The 12,459-nt window shown below is 40.9% G+C and overlaps 1 pseudogene; it reads left to right on the forward strand.

Moving 5' to 3' along the window:
• LOC124881852 overlaps positions 1–12,459 on the forward strand; it is a 40,326-nt pseudogene that overhangs the window by 5,755 nt on the left and 22,112 nt on the right.

Raw genomic sequence — 12,459 nt, forward strand, 5'->3', positions numbered from 1 at the left:
CAAAGAGCGGTTCAAGATGCATGTGATGTCGCCTGGTACGGCAGAGCTTGCGTCCCACCCTGGGGCCAGGCCTGGGATCGGGACTCGTCGGAGAGTGCCTGGAGGCCAAGCCCAAACGAGAGACTCGAGGCCGTCCCTAGTGGGCCCACCACCTGCAGGGGGAACAATGAGGGACCAGTGCAAAGAGGATCGGCCAGTGGACGAAGGTTGAGACCTCGGCAGCCCGATCTCCGGATGCTTAGGCTGGTTCTAGGGACGTGGAATGTCACCTCACTGGGGGGGAAGGAGCCTGAGCTTGTGCGGGAGGTCGAGAGATATTGACTAGAAATAGTCGGGCCCACCTCCACGTACAGTGTGGGCTCTGGAACCCACCTCCTCAAGAGAGGCTGGACTCTCTTCTACTCTGGAGTGGCGTGTGGGGAGAGGCAGCGAGCTGGGGTGGGTTTGCTTGTTGCTCCCCAGCTCAGCCGTCTCGTGTTGGGGTTTACCCCAGTGGATGAGATGGTCGAATCTCTGGGCCTTCGGGTCGGGGAAAGGTCTCTGACTGTCTTTCGGCCTATGGGCCGAGCAGCAGTGCGGAGTACCCAGCCTTCTTGGCGTCCCTGTCAGGGGTGCTGCATAGTACCCCTCCCGGGGACTCCGTTATTCTGCTGGGGGACTTCAATGCCCACGTGATAAACGACAGTAATACCTGGAGAGGCGTGATTAGGAAGAATGGCCTCCCCGATCTGAGTGTTGTTTCATTATTGGACTTATGTGCTAGTCACAGAATGTTTATAATGAACCGCATGTTCAAGCAGAAGGGTGTTCATCAGTGCACTTGGCACCAGGCCACCCTGGGAAGGAGATCGATGATCGACTTTGTTGTCGTGTATTCAGACCTTCAGCTGCATGTTTTGGACATGCAGCTGAAGAGAGGGACTGAGAGAGGCTTTGTCACCGGTCCTGTTCATAACTTTTATGGACAAGATTGCTAGGCGCAGCCGAGGGCCAGAGGGGGTCTGGTTTGGGACCAGTGGACAAATTGTCTTAACTTTGAAAACACAGCACAGAACATATCATTAGCTAAGCAGATAGTCTGCTAGCACCTAGCTAATTTTCCTCAACACAAACAAAAACCAAACGTCATGAAACGAACGTTATTTAGATTATTTCATTCTAAACTAATCTTCTCTGCCCAAACACCACCTCTTGCATGAACCATGCTGAAGAAGGGGTTCCAAAGGGCGCTGGTTTTGGGAAGCGAACTTGTTCATCCCAGTCATTTCACGTGTGGATTGATCTATACAACAAAGGCATGTTGCTGCAACTTCATTGGCCGCGGTTCGGCGGGGTAGCTCTCGCTTCCTGGCCATGGCACGCAGAAAGTAGTGCGATACTGGTGTCCCAATGCCTTTTTCTCCAGGCCGCAACGGAAAACCACTTCAACGATGGCTGGTTCTGGAGGCCTCAGAAGAAAAGTCAACCCACGCTTGTCTTATTACTCCCTTTTTATGAATGAATGCTTGGTACTCAAACAGCAATTCATTACTTAACTTTGTTGCATACAATCGACGTGATCGTAGTCTCTTTTGGATCCAAGGATTCTTCAAAAGTAGAAGCCTTACTCATTCGCAAGTTTCAAGGCTTTTAGCTGACACATGGTTTGGTCCCTCCATTAGCCACTGCCTGCAGCTGGAATGAGACTGAGTGGAGAGGCCAACGTGCCCATGGGTAAGAGATTCCAGGTCTGACTCCCTTCTCTTCCTGGGTTGTGTTAGGAATAGGTTAGTGTGATGTTGAACGGTGCAGAGGTTCATACAGGTCTTTGTGTACAGTTCAGAGTCCATGTTCATCCACGTTTCACTTTATGGCTGGAGTCCCAACACCTTTAATGCAATAACGTGTAAACTCCCGCAGCAAAAACTATGGCCTCATGCTAAGAACTAGCAGCTCAATGCCCTTACGGTAGCGAGGCTCTTTGATTGTGGAACTCTGAGCATTTAACTATCAACCATTCACAGAAACATCTAGACCTCCTCTTCTCTTCTTAGTGCTCTTGTTGGCTCTGTCAACCCAGACAAAATGAAAAAGTATTCATGTTTATGTGTGTGTCTGGAGTTGGCACGGTTAACCACGTCTCAGTCAGTATAATTAAGCTGCTCCCTCTATTGACTCTCTGAAACCGGGTTAGCACTGGCAATTTATCCACTTTGTTGGGAAGTGAGCTCATATTTCCCCTGACGATGGACAGGATGACTGGTCTGTACCTTGTCCTCCAGTTGTGACGCCCAGTGCCCACATAACACCGGCATGAGTCCCATGTCTCCTTCTCCTCAGTTTGCAGTGAATATCAGGTCACTCCGAGGGAGCCAGCAAAATAGACCTACAAAGAGCTAACCGCTTCCTGATGTAAACAATGGGAGCATTTGCCACTCATGCTGTCTCCCAACATAAAAACAAAGTTGTTCACAAAACAGTAGGCTCCATAATGTGCACAACAAAGTGGAAAAAGCAGGAACACACAACACTTCTGAAGAAAAGAAAAGAGTTGAAGCTGCTGTCGAAACAGACTGCTTGCTCACAGTGCACCCAAAGTATAGAACGTGGGATGGCTGGACTAAAAAAGCTTTAATCATTTACAGTTTTCCAATTGTTTATCCTGCAAACTACATCAGTAAAAAAATACTTTTAGTTTACTTTAGGTAGTATGTTGTGTTTATTCTATTATATAGTTTGGGAGCTGATTTAACATTGCTGAAAATAATAAAACCCGGGCTAATTTATTTCCTTAAAAGCCCAGATTATCTAATTCTGTTCATCCTGGCAATCCCAACTTAAGCAGTACATGTATTTATCTAAACTGGTGCCTTCTGCTTTCTGCTTTACAGAAAAAACATCAACCCAATAAAAACAAATTAAACCTATTTTAACGGTTTACCTCATCAACTAATAGGTTCAGTGCGAAAAGTTAGCAAACAATATTTGCTTCTTCTTTCACACTTTTGTGATCAAAAGTACACTACCGGTAAAAAGTTTTAGATACTTTGTCACCTAATGGGTCTCTTTATTTTCATGACTATTTATATTGTAGATTCTCACCAAAGGCAACAAAACTATGAATTATTAAACACATGGAGTTATGTAGTAAACAAACCAAAAATGTGAAATAACTCTAAACATTTTTCTATTTTAGATTCTTTAGAGCAGCCCCCCTTGCTTTGATTACTGCTTTGCTCTCTTAGCATTCTCTCCATGAGCTTCATAAGGTGTTCACCTGAAATGGTTTTCCAAAGAGTCTGGAAAGAACTTCTCAGACGTTCATTGAGATACGGCCAAAGGTTAATATTTCGGTCATCACAGCAAAGGGCCGCTACTTTAGGGAATCTAAGATATAAAACATATTTAAAGTTATTTTGCAGTTTTTTGTTTGCTACATAATTGCAAATGTGTTCATTCACAGTTTCGATGCCTTCAGTGAGAATCTATATACAATGTAAATAGTCATAAACATAAAGAAAACCATTAAATGAGAAAGTCTGTCTAAACCTTATGACCGGTAGTATATATTTCTAGTAATAAAATGTGGCATTAGAAAGTGTGATTAAAATGAGGAACAGCATTTAAGATGGGTTTGGAACATATTTAATGACAAACAAAAGAGATTAGCCGCCTGTCATTTAAATCAAGTGATCGCAAGTCATAAGGCCAAAATCCATGTTTTGAAAGTTTTTACCAGCTAGAAAACAGTAGAATGACAAAAACAAACAGTTCTTTATAACAATGTGAAAAATGCATAATACAGGCTGACTCCCTGACAATAGTAACATGCTGAGCAAAAACTGAAAGTTGTTGTTCCATACGTCCAGTGGGTGGCGGTGAAGAGCTGTAGCAAACAACTGCAGACACACAAGTGCACCCATTGTAAGGAAACAAGTGCACCCCAAGAAGGCTGTGACGGCCTTTTGAAGGTGAGCATAACAAGTTTTGAAGGCAGAAGTAAGAAATGCTTTTAAATTTAAAATGGAAACCCTTTCTTGATTTCTTGCATGTAATTTCCCCCATAAAGCTGTGATAAAGATTGTTTAGAATCCATTGAGCACTCAAATTCTTTGAGATTATTTTATTAATCTAGAACCTTCCTGCATTTGCTGTAAATTCTTAATCATCCAGAACAACCCTAAGTGCTTAAGTAGAAACAGGAGAAGTCCAATTGCCTTCAACTTAAACACTTAGGACTGTTAAGACAATTGCTGCATCCCAGATTCTGTGAATTGGATAGAAATATCATTGATGGATGGATAGGCAAGTCAAGTTTATTTGTATAGCAAATTTCAGCAACAAGACAATTTAAAGTACTTAACATGATGAAGCATAAGAAAATAAAAATAAAACACATTGCAGTGGCATAATAAAGGAAAGTAAAGAAAAGTTGAACTGAAATTAATGATCTTTCAGTTAATAGTTTAAAAAGAACAGTTAGAGGCAACTTTAAACAAATGGGTTTTTAACATTGATTTAAAAGGTGGTAAAATTCTAAGAATTCTAAGAAAACTATTAGCATTTGAGAAATTTTAAGATTTTTCTTAAAATGACATCACTAGGAGCTACTAATAGTCTTAGGATTCTTTGTGAATATGGGCCGTGGACATCTTCCCACATGAGGACAGACTGAAAGAGTAAGATGCATATTTTAATATTTTTATAGAACTTGTGCTCTAAGATTCTTAGATTACCACCTTGGATTTTATTCAAATATTCCTAACTGAAAAAAATCTGTTTCTTGTCTTAAGCGATGTTCCTGTGTGCTATCTTCCTCTCTTGCCATCAGAGAGATGACGTGGAAGAGTAAACATTGTTAAAGCTTTCAGTTGCACTGTCCTTAAAATGTGTTTTCGTATAATATCTCTTTGGCTAATTGAGTTTTTGGGAATGATGTTTTCAAAAATAACAGAAAAGTGGTCAGATATGGCAACATCACTTACAGAGACCTTGGAAATGTTTAGACCTTTACTGATGATCAAGTCCAAAATATGTCCTCATTTATGTGTTGATTGCTGGATGTTAAAGTCTTCCACAATGGTTAAGCAGTCATAAGAAACACATATCACAGATAGGTCACTGAAATCACTGAAAAAGTTTGTTTTGGGTTTCGGAGGCCTGTACATATTCAAAAACATGGCTCGAGCAGGACCCTGTACCCAGACAGCCAGATCAGAATGAGAATCAGAATCAGCTTTATTGCCAAGTTCGTGCATACAAACAAGGAATTTGACTCCGGTACACTTTGCTCTTTTGTTCTGTTTTTGCATTACAGAATATACAAATTTACAATTTACAATGTACAATATACACATATCGAATAGAAAAGGTGCATTTGCAACATCTGTATGCTGTTGTTCTGTACTCTATTGAATGTTCATCAGAGAAACAGCCTGGGGGAAGAAACTGTCTTTGTGGCGGATGGTTTTAGTGAACAGTGCTCTGTAGGGGCGGCCTGAAGGTAAAACTCTGAACAGTTTATGTGCAGGGTGTGTGGGGTCTGCAGAGATTTTGGCAGCTCTTTTCTTGAACCTAGACCTGTATAAGTCCTGGATGGAGGGAAGGTCAGCTCTGATTATTCTCTCTGCAGTCCTGATTATTCGTTGCAGTCTGGACCTGTCCTGTTTTGTGGATGATCCAAACCACACTGAGATGGATGAAGACAGGACAGACTGAATGATGGCAGTGTAGAAGATGACCAGCAGCACCTGTGGAAGATCTGGCTCACAAATGATATCAATGGCAGTGCCTTTATTATGGTCTTTAACTTTCATCATGCTGAAATACTCTTCCAGGCCCGCTGACAGCTTTATGTATAGATGTGTGTGCTCGATCGATTGTTTTAAGAGGAGCGAACCAATGCAAATCGAAAGTGAAGCTTGTGCAGACACAAACTAGTATACGCCATAGAAAACTCAGACATTTGATTGTCAAAGCAGGTGCTCAACTAGTTTCTGTTATGATTTGGGGTTGTTTGTTTTTTGGTTGTGGGTTTTTCCCCATGTTTTTCACAGTTGAAGTTTTGAATCATGTTTCTGTTTATTATTTTCCTGGTCATGCCTATCCATCAATGATATCTACAGTACAGACCAAAGGTTTGGACACACCTCATTCAAAGAGATTTTTTTATTTTCATGACTATGAATATTGTAGCTTCACACTGAAGGCATCAAAACTATGAATTAACACATGTGGAATTATATACTGAACCAAAACGTGTGAAACAACTGAAAACATTTCTCATATTCTAGGTTCTTCAAAGTAGCCACCTTTTGCTTTGATTACTGCTCCGCACACTCTTTTCATTCTGTTGATAAGCTTCAAGAGGTAGTCATCTGAAATGGTTTTCCAACAGTCTTGAAGGAGTTCCCAGAGATGCTTAGCACTTGTTGGCCCTTTTGCCTTCACTCTGCGGTCCAGCTCACCCCAAACCATCTCGATTGGGTTCAGGTCCAGTGACTGTGGAGGCCAGGTCATCTGGTGCAGCATCCCATCACTTTCCTTGGTCAAATAGCCCTTACACAGCCTGGAGGTGTGTTTGGGGTCATTGTCCTGTTGAAAAATAAATGATGGTCCAATTAAACACAAACCGGATGGAATAACATGCCGCTGCAAGATGCTATGGTAGCCATGCTGGTTCAGTATGCCTTCAATTTTGAATAAATCCCCAACAGTGTCACCAGCAAAGCACCCCCACACCATCACACCTCCTCTTCCATGCTTCACTGTGGGAACCAGGAATGTAGAGTCCATCCGTTCACCTCTTCTGCGCCGCACAAAGACACGGTGGTTGGAACCAAAGATCTCAACCTTGGACTCATCAGACTATAGCACAGATTTTCACTGGTCTAATGTCCATTCCTTGTGTTCTTTAGCCCAAACAAGTCTCTTCTGCTTGTTGCCTGTCCTCAGCAGTGGTTTCCTAGCAGCTATTTTACCATGAAGGCCTGATTCACACTGTCTCCTCTTAGCTGTTGTTCTAGAGATGTGTCTGCTGCTAGAACTCTGTGTGGCATTGACCTGTTCTCTAATCTGAGCTGCTGTTAACCTGCGATTTCTGAGGTTGGTGACTTGGATGAACTCATCGTCCGCAGCAGAGGTGACTCTTGGTATTCCTTTCCTGGGACGGTCCTCATGTGAGCCGGTTTCTTTGTAGCACTTGATGGTTTTTGCAACTGCACTTGGGGACACTTTCAAAGTTTTCCCAATTGTTCAGACTGACTGACCTTCATTTCTTAAAGTAATGATGGCCCCTCGTTTTTCTTTACTTAGCTGCTTTTTTCTTGCCGTAATACAAATTCTAACAGTCTATTCAGTAGGACTATCAGCTGTGTACTGTATCCACCTCCTGCACAACACAACTGATGGTCCCAACCCCATTTATAAGGCTTGAAATTCCACTTATTAAACCTGACAGGGCACACCTGTGAAGTGAAAACCATTTCATGTGACTACCTCTTGAAGCTCATCAACAGAATGCCAAGAGTGTGCGGAGCAGTAATCAAAGCAAAAGGTGGCTACTTTGAAGAACCTAGAATATAAGACATATTCTCAGTTGTTTCACACTTTTTTGTTCAGTATATAATTCCACGTGTGTTAATTCATAGTTTTCATGCCTTCAGTGTGAAACTACAATATTCATAGTCATGAAAATAAAAAAATCTCTTTGAATGAGAAGGTGTGCCCAAACTTTTGGTCTGTACTGTATGTCCAGTTCAACAGAATCTGGGATGCAGCTAAACTCTATATTGTCTTAGGAGTCCTACATACTTGGGGTTTTCTTAGATGAATGAGAATCTACAGCAGTTGTACAGCAATTTATTAATCTACAGGCTTGTAGATTAATAAAATAATCTTAAAGAATTTGAAGGCTCGATGGATTTATATGGTCTTTAGAACAGGTTCCCTAATGTGTTCTGAGGAAAAAGGAGGTAGTGTTGTTCCAGAGTTCATTGCTACCTTATCTGTTATACTAATTTAAATCCATATATGGAGTGAAGGCTGGGTGTGAGCAAACTGTCACAAAGTATGGTGTCACTGACAGCTTTATGGTTTCGTTTCTGCAAAGTTCACAGGATCATTGCCAGTAATGATGCCTGTATGGTTGAATGCCAGAGAAAGTTAAAGGTATATTATGCTTTTAGCAGGGTGTTTGAAGCATTTGCAAAGCTGTAAAATTATCTTAGTATTTTGACATGATAACAAGCTTTTTTTCTTATAGTAAAAACAAAATATAGGTGGCGTTAATTTGTTTCTGCAAAAACCAACTTGGCAGAGTTAAGTCTGTGCAGAACTAATTTATGTACCAACAATATCTCTTTTCATCATTGCTGCTCCTGTAATTTGGATTGGTTCATTATTTCTCAAACTGGACTTGATCTTAAAACAACTGTCACTTTTTACAGTTTATACGAGCTTTGGTTGTAATTCAACCCAGGAAAGGCACATTAAAAGGATCAACTGAAAAGTCAATCTGTTGTAAGTAAAAAGCATCATGTCTTTCAATAGAGACAGAAAGCAGAAGTCAAGCCGATTTATCTCCGGCGATACTAAAATAATGTGATGTTAATAATTTATTGTTACCAAACTTAGACACTCAGATCAAAATGTTGTCCTGTTTTTTGAGGTTGTCCTGTTTTATAATAATTTTGGGATTTTTGAGCTTATGAATAATTGTTATTTTTACTTTATATGTTGCAAATGTCTGCTCTGCATTTCTTTCTGATCTGAATTTGATACATAGTTTTTAGACACAACTCTATTTATTATGTCCTTACTATTTTAGTCATCAGTTTATTACAAGGTTGTACACTCCAGTCTTTACTCAATATGGCAGTCCACAGTATTATAATTTGCTATTTGTGCTGTGTGATAAGAATTCCAACTAATGAGCAGATTATTAAACCCACGTCAACAGAATTACATGTGTTACAACGCCATATTTGGTATGGATGCTAGTGAAGAGGAGGAGAGTGAAAAGTCATTCAACAGGATAATTACCCATGGAAACTGACAGAACATCACACTGGAAAATCCAGTACGAGATTCCGAAGACTCCCAGCTGACTCAGCAGATCTGAACATCTTCTCTTTGTGAGGACAGACTGAGAAAGTAAGATGGATATTTTATGTTTTTACAGAACTTCTACTGTAATTTGCGTAGATTACTCGCCTTGAGTTGTAGTCCCATTTTCAATAATTACTAACTGAAAAAAACTTTTATTTACCTTTTGACTTAAACTATGTTCCTTTATGCTATATTCCTCTCTCACCATCCCTCCCTTAATCTCTCTGTCTTTGTGTGTATGTGTGTTGGGGGGAGGGGGGTGTTGTGTGTGACTAAATCTACTTCAAGCACTGTGGTTGACATAGTTTTGTGTTTTCATTCAGTTAGAAGACATGGACTCCAGTCATCTGAATATCCCCGCGCTGGGCAGACCTTTTTCCTGAGGGATGCTGTACGACGCTCGAAATGATGAACTGATGACAGGTACAATTACTGTGTGCTGAACTAAGACTTGTCTGATTGTTCACTGACTAGTTTCCTGAAAAAAATGTCCATATCACTGCAATACATTTCCTTTTACTTGAGTAAGCAGAAGACAGGGAGATGACTTTGGAATATAGACTATAGAGTTGAACAGAACTCTGACAAGCAGTCTAATTGCAAATAGGTCACCTTCTGTTTAGCTGCTACATTTATAATAACTATAGATGTAAGAGAATTTAAGTACACCCTTTCATCAAACTTTTTGACAGGTGGGTGGGACTTCCGGTGAGGGTGGGATTTCCGGCGGGGGCCATATGGGCGCCATGTGGTTGCCATGTGGGCAGGAGGTCACGTGGTCAAGCAGGTGGTGTGTCCAAGGGGGGCGTAACAGTGGATGCTGATTGGTTGTCGTCATTAGGGGCAATACCTTAAATGAGTCAATTAAAACACAGGGGTGTGTTTGTTATAAATAGAACAAGACAAATATGGTATTATCGGAAACTGTTTGGCATCAGCACCAATTAAAAATAGAGGGGGTGTGTTTGTAAGCATCGTTAAACCTTGAATAACCCAATGAAAACAATAGGGCGTGCCTTAGTGTTTACTTTAAATACAGAGATAAAACTCTGCACCTTACATGCAGCATTCGTTGGAAAAAAAAGAACACCCGTTCAACAATGGCTAGAGTTAAGAGAGTTTATCGTCAAGCGGAGGAGAAACGCAACGCGTGCCAAGATGATGATGATGAACAAGCAACTGCATCATATACTTCCTCAACGGAGATACCTATCGGAATTCCCGTCGTGACATACTATACCGATGATGAGGATCCAACATCAACTTCAACAACCATGGTTGAAAATCAGACCTCGGTTCGGCCAAGAGGTATGTCAGTTCTGTGCGAAACCCCAGTGACCGTCTACCAGTATTCATCCCGTGAATTGAATGCTCCTAAGAAATCAACAGAGTTTTTGTCACCAGACCATTGAGGCAGTTCCAGGCTGATCTCTGTGACATGCAAGCTCTGGCCATGGAAAATGATGGTTATAATTATTTATTAACAGTCATTGACATCTTTTCAAAAAGGGCGTATGTACGAGTTTTGAAGAGGAAAACAGCCGTTGAGGTGGTAAAGGCATTTGAATCAGTTTTTACAGAAAGTCAGATCCCCAAAAAACTTCAGACTGATGCCGGTAAAGAATTTTTTAACAAGAAATTTAAAGCTTTAATGGAGAAACACGGTATTGAACATTTTGCCACAGCGAGTGAAGCAAAAGCTTCAGTGGTCGAGAGATTTAACCGCACATTAAAAACAAGGATGTGGAGATATTTTACAGCTAACAATACCCGGCGGTACGTCGATGTACTGCAAAACCTAGCTAGAAGCTACAACCATTCCTACCACTCCAGCATTATAATGAGCCCTATGGAAGTGACCCCAGAAAATGCCTTTCAAGTGTTTCAGAATCTGTATGATGTCAAGTCCAACAGATATTGCAAGGACTCAGTGACAACGTTTAAACAAGGGGATCTTGTCAGAATATCCAAGGTCCGTGGAGTGTTTGACAAAAAATACGAACAGAGTTTTACGGATGAAGTGTTTACAGTGTATGACCGGATACCCCGATCTCCTCCTGTATACAAACTCAAAGATTTGGATGGAGAACCTATCGAGGGTTCCTTTTACGCTGAGGAACTTCAAAAAGTAAAAATATTTAACGACAAGATGTATCAAGTGGAAAAAATATTAAAACGACGTACGGTCAAGGGAGTCAAACAGGTTTTTGTAAGCTGGAAAAACTGGCCTGAGAAATTCAACAGTTGGATCAAGTTTGATGAACTTCGAAACGTATAAAAAAGGTTTGCACTAAACCTCACAGTTGACACAGCATCATGAACCGTCAGGTAGAGGATGATGGCTTTTACGTTACTCTTCCATCTAATGCTAGCATGGAAGTGTTTAAAAATAATACCAGTTCAAGTTTCCGTGTAAATTTAGCTCAACATATTGATTTAGAAGGCCAATGGATGGTTGCATTAGCCGAGATTTCATACCCTCATACATGGCATAATTTACCGGATTATGATGCCTACTTTGAATGGAGGAAGGTTGGTGATGTGGAGATCAATACGCAAAGGATCAGAAGTGGCTACTATAACAGCGTTATTCAACTTGAGACAGAGATGGAAATGTTTTTCAAAAAATTGAAATCGGGTTTACGCATTAAATTCAGCAAAGTTCAAAAGAGATTTGCATTTCAAGCAAATAGTCCGTATGAAATACGCTTCTTCAGCACTCTAGCTTATATGATGGGCGTGAAACCAGGGGAATGGATTCATGTTTCTGAACCAAAACTGGCTCCTTTTCCGGCGGATATAAAGGCTGGTTTCTATCACCTATACTGTTACAGCGACGTGGTCAGCCCTCAAATAGTAGGCGACACTTTTGCACCTTTACTGCGGACCGTCAAAGTACAAGGCACATTCAGTGATATGATTACTCAGACGTTTAACCCCGCCCACTACCTTCCAGTCTCCAGAAGACATATTGAAAATATCAATATAGAAATTAAATCGGACCAAAACGTTCCTGTAAATTTCATCTATGGAAAGACCGTCATAAGACTACACTTCAGACCGGTGATATCACAACGTAGCCTGAGATAAATTTTATTTGTATAAACTATTCCAGAGATATGTATATAACCTCTAAGATTGATTGGTTATCATTCATATTACGCTGGTCATTCAACACTGCATCAAGCAGGCAAGAGAGAACATGGCACAGCTAAGTCTGAGACGTGATCCAAATCGCTTTGTAAATTACTATGTAAGTCAATCAGGCGGTAATCTGCCAGGGTTTTATGGGGCCCCGGTCATGTACGGACGCGGAATTGGATCATTATTTTCAAAATTATTCCGCTTCGTATCCCCTCTGGTTAAAAAAGG

Source organism: Girardinichthys multiradiatus, chromosome 15, assembly GCF_021462225.1.
Source record: "Girardinichthys multiradiatus isolate DD_20200921_A chromosome 15, DD_fGirMul_XY1, whole genome shotgun sequence".
NCBI classification, from domain to species: Eukaryota; Metazoa; Chordata; class Actinopteri; order Cyprinodontiformes; family Goodeidae; genus Girardinichthys; species Girardinichthys multiradiatus.